The sequence below is a fragment of the Cupressus sempervirens genome, chromosome 3 (assembly GCF_028749045.1).
Source record: "Cupressus sempervirens isolate cs-2001-9-10 chromosome 3, ASM2874904v1, whole genome shotgun sequence".
Taxonomy (NCBI): Eukaryota; Viridiplantae; Streptophyta; class Pinopsida; order Cupressales; family Cupressaceae; genus Cupressus; species Cupressus sempervirens.
The window spans coordinates 409,750,654-409,776,850 of NC_143120.1; the positions used below are offsets into that span (position 1 = coordinate 409,750,654).

At 36.0% G+C, this 26,197-nt stretch overlaps 1 pseudogene; it reads left to right on the forward strand.

The window, feature by feature from the left end:
• The first annotated feature begins 310 nt into the window (after positions 1–310).
• On the forward strand, positions 311–26,197 carry LOC149566744 (lysine histidine transporter-like 8 pseudogene; annotated as a pseudogene).

Here is a 26,197-nt window from a genome sequence, read left to right on the forward strand (position 1 = left end):
AGCCTTCCTAAAAACTTTCAAACTCCCATCCTTGGGTCTCCTTCTCCACAGGTTTGGTAGCCTTTGAAGAACAACAAAGCAATGAGCAAAAATCAAGTTCTGGAATCAACCCAAAATGCCTCCAAATCACTTAAAAAAGGGTATAACCCTAACTCACATCCAAGAGGGGTTAATAAAACATATTTTAATAATAATTTTCATTTATTAGTCCATTGGTTTCCAAATATTAGCCCCTTTTTCCGAAACTTCACCTTTTTGAGCTTGCCTGCCTTAGCAAAGATTATTATTTTTAATTATTTGAAAAGGGGACATGACACGGAGGGCCGCTGCGAGGTGGAGTGGCAGTGGGGCTATGGTGGTTGCCATCGATGGAGCCGCTATAGGCCACTGGCAGACCACCATCGGTAACCGCTAGTGGTTTCCGCCAGCGATGACTGCAGCAGTTAACCGCTAGTGGTTTTGCTACGGTTAACTAACCATCGTGGGCTGAAAAATTCCTGCGTGATTTATTTTACAATTTTTTTCTCTCAGATTGCATGTAGAGGTCGTACGGCCTTGTACGAAAACAAATTTTTTCCTCCCAGATCAAAGTTGTCCAAATCGGACAAATTTTATATCAAAACAAGGGTTTTGACGCCTTTTGAATCCATCTATGAGGTCTGTTTGGCCTCAAACTACTCCAAAAATTAGTGACCCCTCTATTTTCTCAAAAAAAACTTTAAAAAATACTAGATCTAGTTTTCCAAACCCTTGTTCTCCCTTTTTCTTGAAACACTGAACAAGCTACAATAGATCTAGCTTTGATACCATGTAGGATTTTAGCAAAAGCGCATAACAAATCCACGAAGCCCAAGAAAACTTGCATGCATAAAATTTGTCATGGAGAAGAAAAAGAGAAGAAGAGGCAAGGGTTTGATCTAAAAATCTCAGACAAAGAAGAAAAATATTATTCAATGGATCTTCATAATGAAAAAATACAAAGAGATCAATCCTTATAAAAGGAGATCAAAACCCGAAAAGGGTAACCTAAAGCCTAAAAAACCTAGGTTGCACAATATAATTAATAATATATTAATTATATGCACCTACAAAATAGCTTAAGCAAAATAGAGTAATAGGAAACTTATTTAATTCTATCAAAGTGATTTAATTAATAAGTGCGAACAAATAATTACTCTAATAATAGCATGTTGGTTTGTCCTTTGACTTTGCATTCCTCAGTTCTCCATTCTTGGATGATTCTCCTTTCTCGATGCATGAATGTTCTGTCCCATTAGAACAACTTGATTACTTCATAAGTTCTTCAAAGTACTTCATTGCTCCCTTTGGTATGTTGAATCTCTCCAAAGATTCCTTCTCATTTTTTAATTCATTCTTCATTATGTCATTTTGTGATTGGATATTTTCAATTTCTACGTCCTTGTGATTCAATTCTTGATTTGCAAGCATTACTATGTTCATCATGTCTAGTTGAGTATTAGTGAGCTTTTGTACATCTTATATCCTTTCATGAAGTCTATTAGCCTTTTGTCTTCTTTATCCATAGTTATGTCTTCTTCAGCTTTCTTTCTTTATTTGGTCACTTCACATAGTCTTACTAATTGGATTTCATGTTCTCTTTTTTAGTGTTATCACTTCTTCATTTAGTAGTTTGTTCTTTCCAAGTAGATTAGTAGATGCTTTATCTTTTGGATTGATTGGTTCAAATAGTCCTTTAGTCTGAATTTCTTAATAGGAAAATTGTTTTATCTAGATTGAAATTTCCTTTCTCCTTTTCAAGGAATCCTTCAAATCTTGTCTCATCCTCTCAAGTTTTTGTAGTGTGAGTTGAATGTCAATCACTTGATTGTCAATAGTTTTGTCCAGTTTGGAAGCCTCCACCTCTAAGATCTAATCTCCAAGCCTGTAAGCATCTTTCAAAGAACCAATGCTATGATACCAATTATTGATTGATAGAGAAGTAAACAAGATAAACAAGATACTAAGAGGGGAATGAATCAAAATATTTAACACTTTCTAAATTCTCACCAATTCATTCACACCTATCAAAAACATGTGCATGTAAAACTTATAATGTAAATTTGTTGTAACTTGTAAATCTGCTCAATCTCATGCATGAAAATAAAACACATAACACAATATTTGTTACCTAGAAATCCTCGAAGGTGAAGGTAAAACTAGGGTGGGAATGACACCCAAAAATCTTCACCACTGCAATAATAAATTTAACTAGTTAAGGTTACAATGTTTGACCATAAAATATGATCTACCCTATGAGGGGTCTACCCTATTAAAAGCTTAAGAGGTTGTTAGTTCTGACCTTGTTAGAGGATTTAACACTTACAACAAAGTAATAACTCTATTAGGAGATTTACAAAGATATATTAAGACCACACTATTAAGAGATTCAACCTGATTCAAGTTTATTAAAAATGATCCAGTGCCTAACTCTCGGTTTGGTCTATAAGCTGATTTTGAGTTTGTTCCTTTCTAATTGATCCTCTCCTCTGATTTGATGTCACTTATCTTTCCCTTTCACTTCACTGCCATGACTAGGTCACTTTGTTTGTTAGATGATAATATAACCCATCAATGACTTCTTATCTTCTCAATTCTTCTTGTTTGGATGCATTAACCTCTCTTCCTTTTCTCTTACTTTGCATTCCTATGATCTAGGATAAGATCATCACTATTTAAAGTGATTCATAATCCATTTTCTAGATGGTTCCATCTTTTGCCTCTTGATCCTAATTATAGAACACACAACACAGGGATTTTTGATCCATGTCAAGTAAATGTTCTATAACAACATTTGTAAGTATTAAATTTTATGCAAGAACCTCTTAAAAACTTAAATATTCCTCCCAAGTTGACTTGATAACCATTTTTCCTCAAACTCTATTTCATTCCTAACTTTTTTGTAAACTCTGCATTGCTCAGTCTTTACTATTTCTTGATGCTTGACATTATTGTTGTTCAGTATATATTATCCTTATGATGCTTGGCATGTACTATGCATGACACATAATATATAACTCAACACTTGTGTACTTGGAATTTTCTTGATTGCTAATGAGATTAGCTCATGTAGAAAATACTTTGTGACCAAAAACTTACTTGGCTCCTATAGCGCTCGGTACATACTTGCTTATGTACATGTCTCTTCCTATATAGAGTAGCTTGGACATAGTGATGACCATCTGACTCTTCCTTGTAAATGACTAAGTGGTTGACACTAATAGAAAAAACTGGTTAGAGATACCAACAACATTATAGTTGTATCAGCCTTCACATAAATCTTTGTTCGCAATACCTTCTTTACATTGCTTAGTCATAACCATCATTTGGTCTCCATTACCATTTTAATGCTTAGCTTGGCCAACATATCAACTTGGTCTATGTATGAACTCAATCTACATAGTGATACTCGATCACTATAGACTCTAATACTAACACTTGGTATCTATCATGCACATGATCTCATTTTGTTAGTTATTGCCTCAAGTTTATCCTAGTGCATCTTGATTCATATAGGTATGGACTCTTAACATATCTTATTTCAAGAATTGGTGTAAAATGTAATATTCAAATGTAGAGTTCCTAACATACCTTCTTTTCTTAGTTTGAGGTAGTGTGATCACCTGATCCATTGGATTGGGTGACCTTGGCTTCACTTGATCCACTACTACTTTCATCTACCTTCTTTCTCCATGTTTGATTTGTCTCATTCCTTTTTTGTTCTACATTAACTTTTTATTTTCCCTTGTGTTTATTTCTTAGTGATGTTGCTTGGGTTCACAGTCCTTTCTTACATGTCCAATCTTGTGACAAATATAACAAAATAAACTTGCATACATCCAACTCTTAGATTTTCCTCTAAAATGTGTCTTGATACAGTTCTCTAGAATATGACCATATTCATCACAATAATGACAAATATACCATTTGTTATAATCCTAATTATGAGAGTTTCCTTGCTTAGGTGCATGCCCTTGCTTCTTGGATGTCTAGTTTGACTTTGCCTTGGATCTACATTCTTGAGCTCTATGTCCATATTTTTGGCAATTGTAACAATGACCTTCAAATCTAAGTGCAATAGGTTGTTTTCTTTCCTTTGACCTGCATTCATGTGCTTGGTGTCCTTTCTTCTAGCAATTAAAACAATGTCCATTTAATTTTGGCTTAGGATTTTTCTTACCAATCTTTCTTTTGTAGATGTTTGATGTATATTCCAACTTTCCACAATGACAGCATTTTGGTTTCTTCTTTGGCTTTGTATTTCTTTTCTATCTACTCTTTAATGATTCTCCTTCCTTAGATAGGTGTTCAGTATAGCCTAGAATATATGTTTCATTAGGCCTTATTTTTTATCTCATTAGCTCTTTGTAATATCTCATAGATTCTTTAGGTTTGTTCAACCTTTCAATGAGTTCCTTTCCATGTTTCAGTTTATTCTTCAGATCCCCATTCTCTTATTTTAGATTAGCAATCTCCACATCTTTTCTACTGAACTCTTGAGTTGTAAGGAGTAGTCTATTGGTCATATAAAACTAATTTTAAGTAAGCCTTTGCACTTCACTATTCTTGTTATCAAGTCTTGTAGACATATTATCTTTATCTTCTTCAAATTTCTTTTTTTGCTTAGTCACTTCAAACAATCTCACTAACTAGATTTCATATTTTCTCTTGAGTTCTCTTACTTCTTCATTCACTGTGTTGTTCCTTTCCAATAGGTCTTCTATTGTTGCATCACTTTCATTGGAATTTCCATCTTCAAGTAGTCCTTCAGTGTCTTCTACATATAAAGTTTCATTCTATTGGATAGCCAAGTTCTTTCTATTCTTTAAGGATTTCTTCAACTCCTCTCTTGCTACTTCAACTTGTTGTAGTATGGTCTGGATGTCAAGCTTTTGATTCTCAATGATATTTCCCAGCCTATAAGCCTCCATCTACAAGATCTTAACTCTCAAGCTATTATAATTCTTCTAAGAGAATGAAGCTCTGGTACCAATTGTTAGAATGCTTAATGGGAAAGTAAGATACTAAGAGTGGGGTGAATTAGGATCCACAAAAGCTTTTCACTTATTGAAACAAACAACAAATCAAATGTAGTAATCTCTAATCCATCTTTTATCTTAGATCACAAACCATATAACCATAAACTATAATACTAAAATAGATCTAAGTGTACATCGCATCCATAAATATGAAAGTAAATGAAAACACATAACGCACAAGATTTGGTCACCAAAAAACCCTCCAAGGTGAATGTAAAGTTTGGGTGGGGATGACACCCACAAATATTCACTACTATAGCTACAATGTTTGACCAATTTTGGTGATTTACCTTGTGAGGGGTCTATCCTATTAGGATATTATAATACTTATTCAATCTACCTTGATAAAAGGATTTAAAACTCACAACTAGGTAGACCTTTTGTTAGGACCACTCTATTAAGAGATTTACCCTGATTCACTTGTTAGAATGACTCAATACCTAATCCTTTGGTTAGCACTATGATGCTAGATTATGAATCTTCACTTTCCTTGTTTGATTTGATCTCCTTATCTAATATACTATGTTTTTCCCTTCACAACTAGGTTTCTCTATCTGATCTCTAATTCTAATCATCAAACATAGCCTTCCTTTGCTCATACACTTGTCTCTTCACTCTTTCCTGATCCTTCGCTTATAGACTAAATCACACTTTTTTGATTTAGAGCTTGTACCCTTCTTAAATAAATAACTAGAGAAGGTTGTAGATCATTGTCAACGATCCAAAGCTCTACCTTTTATTGCTTAGTCCTTCCAATTTTTTGATTGGTTACTCTACCTTCCTAGGGATTGATGTCCTCTAACAAAATGTGTAATTTCCTCCTTTTATATCTCTACAATCATAAAATTGCATATAGAAGTCATCCAAAATGGTTCACATAAGTGTTTGTGCTATCACAAACACATATGTGAAAACTAGTTTACTGGGTACTCGAATACCCTAATACTTGGTCACAACTAATATTCATGTTGTCTCTTGGCTTATGTGTGCTCAACAGTAATTGTCTTACTCAACACAAACTATCTTTTCTTTGCTCAACATCTTCTATCTTTACTTGGCATAAACTATCACTCAATCCATACTAGGGTGCTTAACAACCTTTGACTTTCTCGGTTCACATTGGAATATAAACAAATCCATAATCATTCAATTTTTATCGGGTGGCTTAGTTGAAGTGATTATCAACCAACTTTGCTTAGGAAATGACTAGGTGTTTGACACTGATAATCAATACAACTTGGAGATCAATATACTTAATATCATACATAAATTCAAGAAAATTTAACCCAAAGCTAGCATATAAGAACACATTTATTGGATGATTAGGGTAAATAGAGAGTTTCCAAACATTCAAAAAGAAATAACTTAGTTTAAGGATTCCAATAAGAAGATAAAGACATTTAAAAAATCAAGTTGAACTAAAGTACATGAAAATCCCAAACACGAATGAAATATATGATGTTGTAAATGCTTTTAATATTTCCTTTGAAGAGATGGTTGTGCATCTCTAAATACATAGACATGAATTTTGATATAATTTTTGAAAACTTTACATTAGTTAGCAATTGAAAAGTAGTGCAAGCATATTTTTTTCCCTCAAAACTTTGTATATTTTTAATTTTCAATTTCTTCCTACATTTGTTCCAATGTGTTTTCACATATCCCCAAGAGTTGTGCAAACAAGGAACTACAATTTTCTTATGGATAAACTCAAGAAAATAATTGAAAAATTGGATGTAGGTGAGTTGCACTTAGAATGTTGGAATGATAGATAAGTCTCAAAATTTTAGGGTACATTTTGGTGTAACTGGAGCTTAATTAGATTCGTGAAATCATTAAATAGTTGTATATCCATTTTTTGATAGTTTAGAATTATTTTTGAGCACTAATATGTCACTTTAATTTTGTTTTTCTCCAAAGTAATGCCCAAAAACCCTAGTAACTAATTTCAAAAATATGTAATTTCAATTTTCTACTTAAACCATAGATTAATTTTCAATAAGGGTTGGGAATTCCTCATTTGAACATTATATGGTTTTGTTGTTACAATCTTACTACATAGAAACTCCCTATCTTTTGTGAATTTGAATAAAATTTAAGATTCATAAGACACTTGTTTTTTTGTGAGATTCATTCAATCACTTGATTAGTTAGTATTAATAAGTGGGATAAATTTTCCATAGCAAGACAAATTCTAATATTGCTTTCAGGATTCAACTTTGTAGTTTTTGGGTCAAACTCATTGATACGTGTTTATTGAATACTAAGAGCATATCACTAGTTGGTATTAGTAACCGAATGATTGTTTCTTTGTGATGGATAAAATGGTTGGATCTCACTAATTCATTAGTTAGAGGGTAAATTCATCTAGGATGTATGTACATGGGTATTGTTTTGTAATTTGAAGAATTTTGATCAATTCTATGTTATTTCATTTTCTTTTGATGATAACACTATGTCTTCATATAAATTAAGGATTTTTGGTTTGTAATCGCATGGTATGTAATTCATGCATATTCAAGTGTTTGAATGATTAATGCTTGAAGTAGATGTTTAATTTTGTTTGAACGTCTTGCAACCCTATTATCTTTTTTATTTTCTTTGAAATTTGAAATTTGAATAGTTGTTAGTTTAGCTTGGAATTTTTTTATTGATTTACAAATCTTTTTTTAGGTGTTCTACATTTAGAAACCTAGAAAGAACAAGTAGAAATCTAATATATAGTAAATCTAGATATACCTTTAACAAACCTAAAAGGGACCATCTTGTGAGATCTCACATAATCTTACTTGACCTACTCAACAAAAAATTGACTTGACCTTATGGAACCTTGGGTGATAATTGTGAGTCTTTCTAAAGAATAAATTAGATTTGTTTGTCACTATCTTTATATTGTGAAGACTTCAAGGTCAACAAGTACTTTCCTAACAAAAAGTTTATTTTGGATAAGTTTGGAAGTATATTTTGAGGAAAGAGAATATATTGAAAATAAGACGACATTTAATAGAAGAAAAATAAATATAGATTTTAGTAGTTAAAAGTGGGGTGAAATAATATTTTCATTTTTTTACCAATCCACTATGAGACTTGGGAAAACAAATATCTCTAAACTTCTTAATGAGATTGTATTAGAAGTCACTATAGATTATTAGATAGGGTAGGTTTCTTCTAATTGCTTTGAAAAATTATTTTTTAAACAGACAACTTACAACCCTTCTACTTTAAAAGTTGAACATCTAAAAAAGTCCCTCTCTCCTTATCTTGTGAGGAAAATGCATTACTTTTGTTACCAATTTTTGGGAATAAAGTAGAGATACCACTTTCTCATTGTTTTTTTGTAAGACCCCAAGGCCTAATATTTTACCAAACACTATTTTAAATAATTTTAGGACATATATCAATTTGGTGTAAATATGGTTGCTAAAGAATTCCTTAGAATTTGGAGCTACTAAAATCAAGTGTGATCCTTGTTCAATTTAATTGATGTCTACCTATTAGACTATGCAAAATTTTCTTCAAGACCTCAACAATTATTCTTTGTAGGACTTATCACACTTATTAGACCATGTTTTGTTGGTGTCATTAGAAGCAAGTTCTTTCTTAGTGACACCATTGTTATTTTTTAGCCATTCTTGCACCCCCCCCCCCCCCCCCACCTGGGAAAATTTTATTTTTTCTAGGGTGACAACATGTCCAATGGTCATTTGACTATTCAAATTCATTTGCCCTATGAATATGAAATTTTTTTTAAATTTTCTCTTTTATCCCCAAATCTTGAATCTTTCATGATTGCATGCTCTATCCTTATAAATATTTAAGTTGTGACCTTGCGACTACTCTTCATCGCATGGTCGCAGGCCATAAGCACTTAACCATCAGGGAGACTATGAGCATGCAAAATGGTTATCCCTATAGTAAGTACATCTTCACATATGATTAAGAGCTTAAGGATTTGAAGGTTGTAAGGATGTGACATGGTCTTCTTAGCAGTGATCTCTAGTGTTTCTCTTCATCACAGGTGGTTAAGGTTGACCCAGGGTTCATGCTGTGAAGTGGCGATCTCAATGCTCTCATGTTTGAAAGGGATAAGATGCAGACCACGGTTAAGGTGGAAATGTTGCAAGGCCTTTGTTTTCTTATTCTCGTGGGTTGATGTTGGGTTAGAGGTTCAAGTTGTGAGGTTGCATAGAAGCTTTATTCACATGATCACATAGAGCTAAGGTTAACCCAGGTTTTGAGTGGCAAAGCAACAAAAGCCTCATGTTCACTTGTTCACAAGGTTAAATGCCAAACCCTAGTCCTAGGATGCATGGGTGCAAAATACATAGGCATCTACAGTTAAATTTCCTTGATCATTGGATCTAAGCAGATCGACATCCAGTATGCGCAAGTTTTTTGAAGATACACAAACTTTAACCATTGCAAGAAAGTGAGTGTTCACCATGTGGACTTGTGGGACCAATTTCAAAAGGTAAAGGCAACATTTATGGATTATTTCCAATGTCACAACAAGGTTAGTTGGAAATTGATCATAAGATTGTAAGGGCAGGCAAAAAGGCTTCTAATGTTATGATGAACATTTTGATAGCTGCGGTCATATGATCATAGAGGATGTAAAAAGGTAAAGGGCTAGTTTCAGGGTAGTCATTCATCAAATAAAGGTGAGAAAGGTTAAATTGAATCTTTCCATTAACAAAGGAAAATAGAAAAATCTCCCAATCTCATGATAAACTATGTTCGTGAGATTGCAAGGGTAAGTTGATAGACCACAGAAGTCACAATAGGGGTTAACTGATCGTGATCATAGGATTGTGAGGGTTATGGTTGCCTGTTGTTGACGCTACAATAGATTACAATCATGGGATCATAAGGTCAAGATAACTATGCTTGTAAAATCATAAAGGAAGTTGAAAGGCTCCCCAACGCTATGAAAAACAATGGATCATAGGATCTCAAGGGTGGATTGATGAGTCTCTGATGCTATACCAAGTGTATTGTCATAAGATCTTGTTGTCATGAGGTCATATGGGTTTCAATTTTGATCGATCGTAAGATCGCAAGGGTTAGATTCTCAGCTGAAGATGTTATGAGGGGTTTTGACTTCAAAGGCAATTGTAAGATCATAGGACCCTAGGTTGATGTGAAAAGGTGATTGCTTGTCTGAGCTAGAAAAATAAGAGGTGCCCTCAGCCAATAAAATCACAAGAAAGTTATGTGTGAAGATTGAATATAGTTCACCTAGTGATATATTTGATTTGGTGTGTTAAAAATAAAGAAGAAGTAACGCTTTAATGGTGACTAGGTCTTGGATTACTTGCAACCACTTTTTTGAGTGTTATCCATGCCCATTCAATGCAGATTTCATTCCTCTCTACCATATTAATCCATCTACCCAATCTGATTGTTTTGGTCACTATTTTTGTATTCTTAAAGCTCAGGTTGTTATGAAAGATATAATTTCCTGCATCTAGATGTGTACCAAGATCAAATCTTCCCAAATTTATAGTGATTATTCTCTCTAACTTTAATGGTAGTAGTTGAGCTTTGCCTTAGGGTAGAAGCTGTCTCAGTTATGCTTGAACTATAAAAGCAAGTTTTGTAAACCCTTCAAGGGTCGGTCTTTTCTCTAATTCATTAGCAGTTGTATCGTATGCTCTGCAACTGCAATTTCCTTTTGTTTAAGAATGAATACATTTCTCTATTGTACCTCATTCCCCCATTAATATAAATGCAAAAACTTCTTGTATATGTTAATATATTGCTTCCATTCTTCAATCTGCATGACAGTATCTATTTGGCCTTGAATGATATAGAGTGAAGTTCCTTCCTTGTAGCATCTCATTTAGTTTTTGATTACATGTGATTATTGAATTAAAGTAAAGGTTGAATCAGTGTATTTTGAGATTATATTGGTGATTAGTCCATTGTTAGGTAGAGATAAGATTGAATAGACTATTTTGGTGCATCACCCCTTTAGATTAGATTAGGTAGTTTGATTTTTATGCATCTCCTTCTCCCTTTTCCTCTCAAGAGTAGTTAGGTACACTTTGGTAGTAGGGAAGATGGTCTTCTCTAGAGACTCAATCTCATTGTTCAAGTCCCACAACTTCGAGATTATTTCTATGTTTCACAAGGTTGCTTTAGGTAAAAAAAACATTAGGCAAGGGTGCAAACTTTTGTGACAACATTATTATAATGGGATTTTCTTTTGCATTTTATTGCATTAATTTTTTTCATCAATTTTTTTGATCAACTAAGTTCTAGGAATGAAGAACATAAATTACATGATTAAATCCAAAAGAAATATCAATTTTAAACTATGGATTATGGAAATATGATATCTTGGACCATTGTTACTATATTTTTGCTTTCTTTTTTATAACAAGTAGAAATTTTAATTTCTAATCATAAATATTAAAATGTGTCAAGGTCATGAAAAAAAAATTGGATCCATGCTTGAAGAAGGAACAAAAGAAAAGAATTAAAAGAAAAAAAACTAAAGAAAATATTGTGGAAGCATACAAAAAATGACACCATAATACCCCCTTGATTCAATTTGGAATTCCCCCATCCCATTTTGGCACCTAATTAAAGCATTGACACATGTAAAAAAACTCAAATTACCTTTTCGTATGAGATTTATAAAGTTGATCAATCCATGAGCTATTTGATCACACCAATCACAATCCTAGTCATAGGATTGGACTCACATCCAAGTTTGTGAATTGTATACAGATTCAAAACTTATCCAATGCATACCCTTGGCCAAAAAATAATATAAATTAAAGTCATTATTTGAGGGAGAAAAATGGTTTAATTGAGAAAGAAATATGTTCTTCAACACAAATCAATCTATCTTTACAAGTGTTGGTATTGGGTATCTTCTTTGTAGATATGTAACATTCTTGCGGATTTTAGTAACTCAACTCTCCCAAATTTTTGTGAACTTAAAATGTGCAAATCAATTAAGAAAGACAAAAATATTCAAACCCTATACATGCATAAGAGTGACATGCTTGGTAAGGAAATTTCCTTTGGTAAAATCTTATGACCTTCACTAAAATGAATTGACCTACAAAGAAAAAGAAAACCAAGAATAAATTTTTCATTTGTATTTGACAAATTGATATTTACAACATAAATTGAATTGACTTGCATGTGTAATTAAACCATTTGCATATGGGTCAACATTTGAATTTTCCTTAGGGAAAAATGCAACCAAGATCAAGAATGATGCAGGAGCATCTAGAGGTATAAGGGCAATCCTGTGTCACCCAAAAAAAAATGTACTTAGACTTAGTTTTTTTTTCATGTCTTTACATTTTTGGATACCCATTTGGCTCAAATAAAGGTTCCAACTCTCATAGTTCAACTATCAGTGCGTTTGAAAATCTTGAAAAAAATAGGAGCATGTATTTGGGCCATCATTTCAGTAAACTAGAAGGTGTGAATTGGCCAGATGAATGTAATCATGATTTAGAGCATTCCGAAAAAAGAATCAGTTCAATAGGCCCCACGGTTTGAAAGATATTGTAGTTTTTTGGGTTTTGGAGACTTCCTAAGAATGCTTCAAAGTCAGGTTTAGGGCATTAAATGACCTCAAAAAGGGTCAAAAAAGGGGGACGAGCGAAGCTGGTCCATAGGGCTATAGAGAACTTTGAGAGCTTTTCGAAAATGTAAACAGTTCATCAATCGAAGCTACAGTTCAAAAGTTATGCCTCCCGAAAGTTCGGTTACCGTTTCTGGATTCTTCTAGATTTGCACCAACTTCTAACGTAGCTTTTAGAACCTTCTATTTCGTTGGTGGATGCCTACTAGCACTTTCTAGAATGTACTCCTAGTCCTTAACCCTCTGGGGTCTATTTAAGGAGATTGCTGGCATTGTAAAAGGCAGTTCAGAGTGGAGTTTGAGAGGATGTGCTAAAAGGAGAAATATTCTCCAGATTTATGCTATTGTAAGCCCTTAGGGCATGTTTTGAAGTTTATTTTCTCTGTACTATTTGTACTAGCTTATTTTCCCAGGTAATATAATTTTTCCCTTTTTGTTGGTTCCATTCCGTTCTTGGGTTGTGTCCCCATCAAGTGGTATCAGAGCGGGTTTTCCTGAGTGTATAGATAGAGCACCGACTGTGAGGCAGTTTGCACTAGGACTATGTGGTTGTGGGTTCTAGTTAGAAGATGCCTCCATGAAGAGAGCATGGTGGAAGGGCCAGAGCTATTGATCCTGAGGAGGTTAGAGCCCTCTAGAGGTAGGTACAAGCATTGCAAGAGGAGCTTCGTAGAGGAGCAAATATTGTCGCAGGTGACAATAGTTAGGATGACAATGAAGAGGAAGTAATGGGACCAGAAGAGGAAGTTGACGGGGAAGTTCTGAATCCTATAGAGGAAAGGCTTTTTAGGGCCATTACTAAGTTTGGGAAAAGACCTACAATTGAAGTGGGTATATTTTCAGAAAATTTGAAACCAGATGAGTTGATCGATTGGATCAATGAACTGGAAGAATACTTTGAGTATGAGGATATAAGGGACCCAGATAGGGTTAAGTTTGCAAAGGCCAAATTGAAAGGCCATACCAAAATCTGGTGGCAAGAGGTTCAACTGGAAAGACTTAGAAGAGGAAAGGAGAAGATCACAAGATGGGATCGCATGGTGGACAAATTGAAGAAGCAGTTCATTCCTGTGGACTACGAGCTTGATCTCTTTAAGAAGATGCATGGATTAAAGCAAGCAGGAAGATCAGTCCAAGAATATACAGAGGAGTTTTATCGACTCTTGATTAGAGCAGGGCATGCAGAAGCAAATAAGGAGAAGGTTGCTCATTATATCAGTGGGTTGCGACCTAGCATCCAAGAGGAATTAAGTTTGGTAAGAATGACCAGTGTTGAAGAAGCATACCAGTTTGCCCTACGAGTTGAAGAGAAGCTGAGTAAAAGGTTTGAAGGAAGAAAAAGAGGGCGCAGTCATGTAGGAAGGGGAAGCGGTAGATCATCTGGAGGCTGCAATGAAACCCAAAAGAAAAATGAAGATGTGGGTACTAGCAAAAACCAAAGGAATGAGAGTTTCAACCGCTCCCATGATCAAGACTTTGGAAATCAAAGAGGAAGAGGTAGAGGACATGGACAAGGAAGAGGAGGCTTCCATGGTACCTGTTTCCATTGCAATGAAGAAGGTCATCATGCCTTTGAATGCCCTCAACGACAAGGAAGGACAGATAGGAGAGCTAAGGGCCAAGCTAGGGTTGCTCATGTGGATGAGGATGCACAATCATCACATTTAGAGGATGCAGAAAGAGGAGAGGCTTTAGTAAATGAAAGGGTTCTACTAAGTGGCAAGATTGAACCAGGACAAATCATCACATTTAGAGGATGCAGAAAGAGGAGAGACTTTGGTAAATGAAAGAGTCCTACTAAGTGGTGAAAATGAACCAGGACATCAGAGGAGTTTGTTTCGTACCAGATGCAAGTATGAGGATAAATGTTGTGACGTGATCATTGATGGTGGTAGCACTGATAACCTAGTATCAAAAGAGATGGTCTCTAAGCTAAAGCTCAAGAGGGAGAAACATCCCCAACCCTATCGAATTTCTTGGGTAAAAGATGATCATAAGGTCCTAGTAAGTGAACAATGTTTAGTAAAATTCAAAATTGGGAGTTACCATGATGAAGTTCTCTGTGATGTTATTTTGATGGATGTTTGCCATCTATTATTGGGTAGACCATGGCAGTTTGATAGACATGCAGTGCATGATGGACATGCAAACACATACTCTCTGACAAAGGATGGAGTTTGCCACAAATTGAAGCCCATGAAAAAGGAAGGTGAAAAGGTATGTAGCAGTGCTAGGATTTGTCTTGTTGATGGAAGGAAGTTTTTAGATGGCATGAAACATCAACATATGTGCTATGCTTTGATTCCTAGGTAAGATAAAGAAGGTAGTAGTGAAATACCATTTGAAGTTTCAGATTTACTAGGGGAATTTGGAGATATTATCTCTGATAATATTCCAGATGGATTGCCACCAGTAAGGCAAATCAGTCATTAGACAGATTTGATTCCAGGAGCTAGTTTAACTAACAAGGCTAATCACAGGATGACTCCTTCTGAAATAGAGGAGCTAAATAGACAAGTTTAGGAGCTATTGAGGAAGGGCTTGATTTGAGAGAACCTGAGTCCATGTGCAGTACCTGCAGTACTCACACCAAAGAAGGATGGAGAGTGGAGGATGTGTACAGATTCCTGAGCTATAAATAGGATAACCATCAAGTACTAGTTTCCTTTGCCAAGGATGGATGATCTTATGGACTACTTGAGTGGAGCTCAGTACTTCACAAAGATAGATCTGAAGAGTGGCTATCATCAGATATGGATTCGAGAAGGAGATGAGTGGAAAAAAGACTTCAAGACCAAGGAGGGTCTTTATGAGTGGTTGATCATGCCCTTTGGATTGACGAACGCCCCAAGCACCTTCATGCGGCTCATGAATGAGGTACTTAAGAAGTTCTTGGGAAAATTTGTTATTGTTTATTTGGATGATATTTTAATTTTCAGCAAGACTTTGGAAGAACATTTACTGCATATTCGTAGTGTCCTTGAAAGGCTAAGGGAAGAGAAACTGTTAATTAATCTAAAGAAGTGTGTCTTTTCAAAAAGGGAGTTAGTCTATTTGGGGTTTGTTATATCACCTGAAGGTCTCAAAATGGATCCAGAGAAGGTAAAAGCCATCTTGGAATGGCCTACTCCAAGGAATGCTACTGAGGTAAGATCATTTCATGGTCTGGTTAGTTTTTACAGGAAGTTTATTAAGAATTTCAGTGGCATATGTGCACCCCTAACTGATACAATAAGAGGGGATAGAAAAGAGTTCAAATGGACTACAGTAGCTATGAGAAGTTTTGAATTGCTGAAGAAGAAGGTGACAGAACAACCTATGTTGGCACTTCCAGATTTTAGAAAAGTGTTCCAGGTGGATTGTGATGCTAGTGGCAGCGCTATTGGGGTTGTATTAAGCCAAGAAGGTAAGCCTATTGCATATTTTAGTGAGTAATTGAATGATGCAAAGAAGAAGTATTATGTTTATGATCAAGAGTTCTATGCAATAGTTTAGGCCTTAAAGAAATGGAGGCACTATTTATTGCCAAAGGAATTTATTTTGTATACTGATAATCAGGCATTACAGTACCTAAATAGTCAAGGTAAATTGAATCAGAGGCATATGAAGTGGGTAGAATTCTTGCAGAGTTATACATTTGTGTTGAAGCATAGAAGTGGAAAATCTAACAGGGTTGCAGATGCACTAATTAGGAGACAGTCACTGCTTACAGTAATGCAGGTTGAAGTAGTTGGGTTTGATGAACTCAAGAATTTGTACCCTGAGGATCCTAATTTTGCTGAAGCATGGAAAGCTTGTAAAGAACTTGTTGCTATAGGTAGAACCAAGTAGTTAGACTATTTGATTTAGGATGGCATGTTGTTCAAAGGTAGCCAATTGTGCATTCCAAGGAGTTCCATGAGGGAAAATCTGATTAAGGAGAAACACAGTGGAGGGATGGCAGGACATTTTGGTCGGGATAAGCCCATTGCCATTCTTAGAGAACATTATTTTTGGCCTCAAATTACATAGGATGTGAAGAAGTTTGTACAGAGTTGCCAAGTTTGTCAAGTTGCCAAGGGGTTTAGTCAAAATACTGGCCTATATCAGCCATTGCCTGTTCCATCAAGGCCATGGGAGGACATAAGTATGGATTTTGTTCTTGGATTGCCAAGGACACAAAGGGGTAATGACTCAGTATTCGTGGTGGTTGATAGGTTCTCCAAAATGGCACATTTCATTCCATGCCACAAAACTCATGATGATGTCCATATTGTAGACTTGTTTTTCAAAGAGGTGGTAAGACTACATGGTCTTCCAAGGAGTATAGTTTCTGACAGAGACACTAAATTTGTGGGGTATTTCTGGAGGACATTGTGGAAGAAGTTGAGAACAGACTTGAAATTTAGTTCCACGCATCACCCACAGACTGATGGCCAAATAGAAGTGGTAAATAGAAGTCTGGGCAATTTGCTGAGATGTTTAGTTAGAGATAAGCCCAAGGGATGGGATTTGATTCTACCACAGGCAGAGTTTGCTTATAATAACTCTGTAAATAGGAGTACTGGAAAATCACCATTTCAAATTGTATATGGGAATAGCCCAAGGACTGCACCAGAATTGAGGAAGATAGAACAAGGGGAGAAGACAAGTGCTGAAGCTGAGGAATTTGCTGAACACATCAAGCATCTACATGAGGAGGTTCAAGCACACATTATCAAGATGAATCAAGAGTATAAAGCTAGGGCTGATCAAAGGAGAAGACATAAGGAATTCCAAGTAGGGGATCTTGTCATGGTGCACTTACGAAAAGAAAGATTTCCAGTTGGTACTTACAACAAGCTAAAAATGAAGAAATTTGGCCCCTGCAAAGTTTTGAAGAAACATGACTCAGGAAATGCATATGAGGTGGAGCTGCCAGATGGTATCCACATTTCTCCCATTTTCAACATTGCAAATTTAACAAAGTATCATGATGATGGTGCAGATGAGGAGCTGGTTTTAGAGCCATGTCCAATTCCTACTTCTAAGAAGGAGGAGATAGACAAAATCCTAGATCATAGTGTGGGTAGGAGTACCAGAAACAGGCAGTATGAAGAGTATTTGGTCAAATGGAAAGGACGGCCGATCGAGGAGTCAACTTGGATTTCAGCAGCTGAGGTTTCCCATTTTTGATTTCCTCTACCATCCATAAAGTGACAGGGTCACTTTTCAATCTACCCTGGGTGTCTGATGCAGGAGCATCCAGAGGTATAAGGGCAATCCTGTGTCACCCAAAAAAAAATGTACTTAGACTTAGTTTTTGTTTCATGTCTTTACATTTTTGGATACCCATTTGGCTCAAATAAAGGTTCCAACTCTCATAGTTCAACTATCAGTGCATTTGAAAATCCTAAAAAAATAGGAGCATGTATTTGGGCCATCATTTCAGTAAACTAGAAGGTGTGAATTGGCCAGATGAATGTACTCATGATTTAGAGCATTCCAAAAAAAGAATCAGGTCAATAGGCCCCACGGTTTGAAAGTTATTGCAATTTTTCAGGTTTTGGAGACCTCCTAAGAATGCTTCAAAGTCAGGTTTGGGGCATTAAATGACCTCAAAAAGGGTCAAAAAATGGGGGACAAGCAAAGCTGGTCCATAGGGCTATAGAGCACTTCGAGAGCTTTCCGAAAATGTAAACGGTTCGTCAATCAGAGCTACGGTTCAAAAGTTATGCCTCTCGAAAGTTCGGTTACCATTTCTAGATTCTTCTAGATTTGCACCGACTTCTAACCCAGCTTCCGGAACCTTCTATTTCGTCGGTGGATGCCTACTAGCACTTTCTAGAATCTAATCCTAGTCCTTAATCCTCCGGGGTCTATTTAAGGAGATTGTTGGCATTGTAAAAGGCAGTTCGGAGTGGAGTTTGAGAGGAGGTGCTAAAAGGAGAAATATTCTCCAGATTTATGCTATTGTAAGTCCTTAGGGCATGTTTTGAAGTTTATTTTCTCTGTACTATTTGTACTAGCTTATTTTCCCAGTTAATATAATTTTTCCCTTTATGTTGGTTCCATTCTGTTCTTGGGTTGTGTCCCCATCAAAGAAGCTCAATAAAAAGCACAATATGGACCAAATGATGTATGATCATAATAACAATATGAGAATAATTGCTATACAAGTACACTAGAAGTGCCTATATATAAAGGCCTCTAGAATGACTAGGAGTTTGATAAGCCTCACAACTAAGCACATGTCCACCAAGAGTGGATTATCCTCCATTGAGCATAGAAGTTTGTGTAATGATGAGAGGATAAGCTTACATAGGTGTGTCACATAAAAAGATGTTGTAGACACCATGTGCTTAATTAGATTGTAAACAATTGTGTTTTCTGCATGACAACTCAGTTGATTATGAAAACTCTTTTGTTGTAGACACCATGCACTAAAATAGAGTTGCTTACTCTTGTGTTGTCAACAAGACAACTCATATGAATATGCATACTCCTTGGTGTCTAACTAATAAATAATAAAATATTGCATTAACCTAAGTAAACTTAAGCAAAGTGTAAATAGTGATTAATTATTTACACCAACACCCCCCTTAAGTGCAACTTACGAGAATGCACTTAAGCTCACAAAAGCTATGATGAAAATGCATAAAGGGTCCCTGCTACTAGGCCATGTTAAGTACCCAAGTACAAATGCAATATTGCAAATGCAATGCAATCCAATGAAATGAAATCTCTTTGAAAATAGAGAAAGCAAGAAAACCTCATGGGAAATACCCTCCTCCAAAAAGAGAGATATGTACAATAAAGAAGAGAAGAGTCATGTGACCCCCCTAGTGAAAAATCTCACATCCCCAAGAGATCTTGCAAATGAAGATACTTGACCTTAGTGAAGGGCTTGGTGAAGATGTTAGTTATCTGCTACTTTGTAGGACAATAATACAATGCAATGACCCACTCATGAATCAACTCTCTAATGTAGTGCATATGAACCTCAATATGTTCGGTGCATTGATGCTACACTAGATGTTTTGAGATTTCAATGGCACTCTAATTATTGCAATTTATGACTGTGGGTCTAGGTATGGAAAAACCAAACTCCTTCTGTATTTGCTACAACCAAATAGCTTATGTTGCTACATTCATAGCTCTTTGTTACTTAGCCTCAGTCAATGAAAGATCAATAGTGTTCTACTTTTTACTATATCAACAAATGGGGTCAGAACCAAGATGAAACATGTATCCTGAAGTAGACTTGCGAGAATCAATATCTCCTATATAGTCTGAGTTTGTATAAACCACTATCTATAGTCTAGTACCAGCTACATAGCATATCCCATATGTATGTACCCTAGATATAGTGCAAGATGTATTTGGCTACCTTCCAATTAAGTTTATGTGGCTCTTACATGAAGCAAGAAACCATGCCAACTATTAAGGATATGTTAGGGTGTGTATGTGTCAAGTAGATAAGGCTTCCAACAAAGTATCTATAAAAAGGAGCATCAACAAGTGGAGTGGAACACTTTGCTTCTAACTTAACACCTAAAAGAAATGGAGTAGATGTAGCCTTGTAGTCACTCATGTGAAATTGAGCAAGTAGATCAAGAGATACTTGGGTTGTGATAATGTGATCCTTGATGAAGACTAATGTATCTCAATACCAAGGAAATAATGAAGTAGACCCAAGTTTGTCATTATTTGGCTACCTTCCAATTAAGTTTATGTGGCTCTTACATGAAGCAAGAAACCACGCTAACTATTAAGGATATGTCAGGGTGTGTATGTGTCAAGTAGATAAGGCTTCCAACAAAGTATCTATAAAAAGGAGCATCAACAAGTGGAGTGGAACACTTTGCTTCTAACTTAACACCTAAAAGAAATGGAGTAGATGTAGCCTTGTAGTCACTCATGTGAAATTGAGCAAGTAGATCAAGAGATACTTGGGTTGTGATAATGTGATCCTTGATGAAGACTAATGTATCTCAATACCAAGGAAATAATGAAGTAGACCCAAGTTTGTCATTGAAAATATGTCCTGCAAAGTAGCCTTGACACTATCAATGATGGATTTTGTACTCCGTGTAATGATCAAGTTATCAACATAAAGCACAAGAAGCAAGTGAGAACCATCCCACTGAAGAATATAGATATTCAGATTGGAATAACATTTGGTTGACATCTGGTGAACCTTGTTGAGAGAAGGAAAGAATCCATCTTGTTATACCAAGCTCTTGGAGCTTCTTTAAGTCCATAGATAGACTTTTTCAATTTGCAAACCAAGGTAGAATCCTAAATGAACCCCTATGGCTTCTCCATATAAATCTCCTCATAAAGATCTCCATTCAAGAATGCTCTCTTCACATCCATCTGATGAAAAACCCATCTCTGAGTTGTAGCTATAGCTAGTGTCAAATGAATAGAGTTCATTTTTGCAACTGGGGCAAACGTCTTAGTGTAGTCATTACCAGGCACCTGAGATAAACCTTTTGCAACAAGTCTAACCTTATGTTTATCAACACTTCCATCCACTACAAACTTGGTCTGATAGATCTACTTACATCAAACCAATTTTCTTCCTTTAGGAAGAGAGACTAAGTCTCATGTATTGTTTCTCATAAGAGAATTATATTCTTCCTCCATTGCTATATGCCATTTTGGAATACCTGAAGCTTCTTTGAATGATTGTGGATTGGAAGCAACTACAATATAGGCATGTGAAAGTGAGTTGTGTTGTGATCTTGTCCTCCTAGTATTTGAAGGGTTCCCTACCAATGGTCCTGCTGCATCCAATGTCTATTGAGCCCATTTAGGTTTTGTGGAAGAAGATGTAGAAGTGATATCCTCAACCTCATCTAGCTGATTCTTATGTTTGGGTCATGGACAAACATCTTCAAAGTCACTATTATCACTGTCACTCTCTTCAATGAAGGAGGAAGAAGCAGGAGTTGAAGAAGTAAAGTTGGGACAACTTTCTTCAAAGTGAACACTCCTCTCATAGAATATGTCATGTGTCTCTGGATCCATCAAATTTTAGGCTTTATGTGAGTCCACATATCCAACAAAGATGCAAGGTTTTCTTTGAGGTTCCAATGCCTTGCATTTATGTGGAGGTATTTGTACCCTGTTGGGCAACCAAAGACTTTGAAGTGCTTTACTGAATGTTTCTTGCTAGTCCAAGCTTCAAAAGGAGTTATACCATCCAAAGCTTTATGAGTACTCTTGTTCTAAATGTAGTTAGCAAAATTCATTGCTTCAACCAAAAGGACTTGATCAAGAGACTTATGTAATAACATGCAAGTGTTCATCTCCTTGAGGGCTCTGTTCTTCCTTTTAGCAACATCATTCTATTGTGGCATGTATGGCATTGAATGTTGAAGATCAATTCCTTCTTGAGTTCACATACTCCACCCCATTATCTATTCAAAGAAGTTTGATGGCTTTTCCTGACTGCTTTTCGACTTGAGCCTTGAAGATAAGAAATCTTTCAACTAATTCACTCTTATGAGACATTAAAAATACCCAAGTAAAGTGAGAGTAGTCATCAATGAAGGTGAGTGCATAGCGAGACTTACCAAATGATGGCACTGGAAATGGTCCTACCACATCACTATGAACCAATTCAAGAACGCATTGTGCTCTCCAAGACTTCCCCTTGTCAAAAATTTTTTTAGGATGTTTCCCAAGTGTGCAACCTAAACAAACACCATCTAAAAATTGGACTTCAAGTAGACTATGAACCATGTTCTTGCCGCTAAGTTGATGAAGATACTTGTAGTTGAGATGTTTGAATCTCTAATGCCACAATTTTCTTGTTGTATTTGAATGTATTAAAAGGGCTTGTGCATTAGATTTAGTCATAAAGGAAGAGAAAGTGTAAAGCCTTGAATCATGACTAGTTTCCCCTATTGCAACCATGGAGTCATCTTTGATGCTTTTCACTACCACTGAATCTAGAAGAAATTCAACCTTATTTCCATCTCCATAGTGAGTGATTTGGTAGACTAAAAGAAGGTTGGAGGTAAGATTAGGAACATATAGAACATCCTTGAATGCTCCATTTTCTATCTCAAATTCACCTTTTTCTTCAACTTCCACTTTAGTATTGTCTCCTACAAAGATGTGAGGTATCTTTGAATGTGTCATGAAAGAAAAATCTCTCATTGATGCACCCATATGATGTGCGGCACCCAAGTCAATTATCCAATCTCCCTAACTAACAGTGTTTGTGAGTAAAGCTTGCCATTTGCTCTTAGAATTTGAAGACCCTTTCTCCTTATAAGAATTAGGTAATGGAATATTGTGTTTCTTCATGATATTTTTCAATTCATCAATCTATTTTTGATAACACTAATGTTCATCATGACCAATTCTCTTGCAATAGGCACACTTCTTATTTTCCTATTAGTGTCCCCCTTTTTATTGGTATTATGAGAAGACTTTCCTTGTTGTTGATTTGATGTGGGTGTTGTCTTTTTTTGTTACCCCTTGTTTTTTATCTTTCCACATCTTCTTCTTGCCCTTTCCTTTGTTTGAACTTTCACTAGCTAAATTTTTAGAATTCTCATTGTTAGCTATCAATGCCTTAAACTTTGAAGACTTAAGAATCCCCATTATTATCAACTTAGCTTGTTCATCCTCTAACAACTGAGTATAGTTATCAAAAGTGATTTTCTTATAGGAAGCCCCTAAGGTAGTCTTTGTGGTGTTGAAAGAAGAGACAAATGTGGAGTATTCAGATGGCAGCTTTTATGAATGAGATAAATAAACCTATCATCTTTAATAAGACTACCAGAATCATTAAGTTTTGTTCTCAACTCATTTACCTTAATGATAAAATCCTAGATAAAATCAAAGCTCTTAGGATCTAGGGAGATAAGCTCATCTTTAATCTTGTAGACATCCTCTTTAGTCAAGTCTTCAATCTTGTAGACATCCTCTTCAGTCACTTTCCCATATAGGTTTTTAAGAGCATCCCAAGTATCCTTGGAGGTATCATATTTTGTGATCTAATAGAGGATCTTGTCAACAACCCCTAATCTAAGGAGTCCTAGGGATTTCCTATCTACTATTTTCCAAGAACAAATTTCACTTTGAGATATTTGATCACCTATTGGTCTAGGAAAAGATCCATTTGCATATTGAGAAACTTCTTCATTCATGAATTCACACCATTTTTTAACTGACTGTTACCCAGACATTTTACAGAGAGTTTTTATTAAATTCATTAATCGAAGAGAAAGAGGGATTAGTCATAAAGAAAAAATAAATTTTCTCTGTCCCTGTACTTTTCTCTCTCCACGTACTAAAACCTTTAGAGAGAAGTATGGGTTAAGGTTTTGGTTTGGGTTTTCACTCTCTCTCTCTTCCAACTTTTCTCTCTCCCCATACTTTTCTCTCTCCATGTACTAAAACTTTTAGAGAGAAGTATGGGCTTGGGTTTCGATTTGAGTTTTCTCACTCAATTTTTCTCTCTCCACATACTAGCCATACTCTCTCTCCCCGTACTCCAACTTTTTAACCTAATCCTAACCCGAACTTAAATCCCAACTTCCAATTAATTGTCGGCTAGAAGTAAAGTTGAAAGATGCAATCTAAAACTATTTCCTGACAGAGGTTTTGGAAATCATTACATAGGAAGAATGCGTAGTGAAAATGTCTATGGATAAGTAGAATAGAAATGTAACTTTCAATCTCAAGCATAAATCAAGAGGTACATTTGGCAAAAGCTTCATAAAAACTCACAGGAGCCATTATATCAACAATACTCTTGCAGGTGTTACGAAGATGCATTTTGAAGCTATAAACCTTGTGAGAAATCCAAAGTAAAAAACCTAAATCATACGATTAGAGGTGATTATCAATTTTCAAAGACACCACTTTGGCAATGCATGAACGTGAGAGGGGAGGTGAACAAGATATCAGAGATATTTAGAAAAATGCAGGTGGCAGGCGTCAAGGCAAACACAGTTACATGGAGGAGATGAAATGAATCAAAATGCTACAATGCATCCACCGAGAATAGATTTAAGTGGAGATGAGGGGTGTTGAGTTAAGATCTTCAATTTGTGGCCCCATTAATAACACCAATCTTTAAATGCTAATTGGTCAAACACTTGGAGAGGCAAGTTCCTGAACAAAGACAAAGATTGCAAGATAACCATTTGATAAAATGCCTATGAACATGTAGATGTTTGATTGATGGGCATCTCCATACTTGCGAAGGCTGCAAGAATTGGCCTTAGAATGTCATTTGGATGATGAAATTAGGGAAGAAGGTGGGACTGCCATATTGCACCCTACTACAGATCATAGTGAGGAATGACTCGTAGAATTCCACAACAGGAGCTTTGGAGGAGAAAGCAACTCGTAGGAGAAATTCACTGAGGAAATGGGGAATTCTGTCTCTATTGGTTGCTTATATCTGGCAACTATACACACTGTGGCTTCTTGTAAGATTTCATGAATCTGTACCTAGAAAACACTACAATCAATATGAAGAACTTGCTAAAGATGCTTTTGGTGAGAAATTGGGTGGGTGGCTCTCTACTTTTACAATCCTGTATCCATCACGTGGCACTGTAATGGGACTGATTATTGTCATAGGGGGCTCGCTAAAATTGATTTTTCCAAATTGTTTGTGGCCCAACTTGTGAATCCCATCCATTAACTTCAGTTGAATGCTATTTGGTGTTCACCTACCTTGCTATGGTTGTTACACAGCTTCCCAATCTCAACTCCATCACATGGTTTTCTTTGATTGGAGCAATGATTTTAGTCACATACCGCACAATCATTTGGGCTTTGTCGGTAAGCCAACCCAGGCCTCCAAACGTATCTTATGATCCTATCAGGGCTAAATTTGATGTCTTAGCTTTCACAATCCTGAATGCATTGGGCGCCATAACTTTTTCCTTCAGCGGCCACAATCTTGCTCTTGAGATTCAGTCAACAATGCCATCAAGTCTTAAGCATCTAGCCCATGTAGCAATGTGGAGAGGAGCTAAGGTAGCTTATACACTGATTGCCTTCTGCTTCTTCCCTATTGCAATTGGAGGATATTGGGCCTATGGAAACCTTATGCCACTAGGAGGGATTCTAAATGCTTTATATTTATTTCATAATCAGGGTATCTCAAGGGGACTTTTGGGCCTAACATTCCTTCTAGTTGTTATAAATTGCCTAACCAGTCTCCCAATTTATGCTATGCCAATTTTTGATGATTTTGAAGCTTCCTACATCAGCTGGGCCAACAAATCATGTCCTCTAGGGATTCGAAGTGGATTCTGGGTGGTTTTTACATTCATGAGATTCTTTTTCGGGATCAAATTTATTTTCCTCAATAGGCTGGTTTGCTTGGAGGGATCACATTGACTGTAACCTTTGCATACCCTTGTTTGATGTGGTGCATGATAAAGAAGCCTAAGAAATACAACACTACCTGGTATTTGAACTGGAGACTTGGTATATTTGGTGTCATACTCAGCATAGCAATCTCAATAGGAGGTATTTGGAGCATTGTTGACAGTGGCCTAAAGCTCCAATTTTTCAAGCCAAGCTAAGC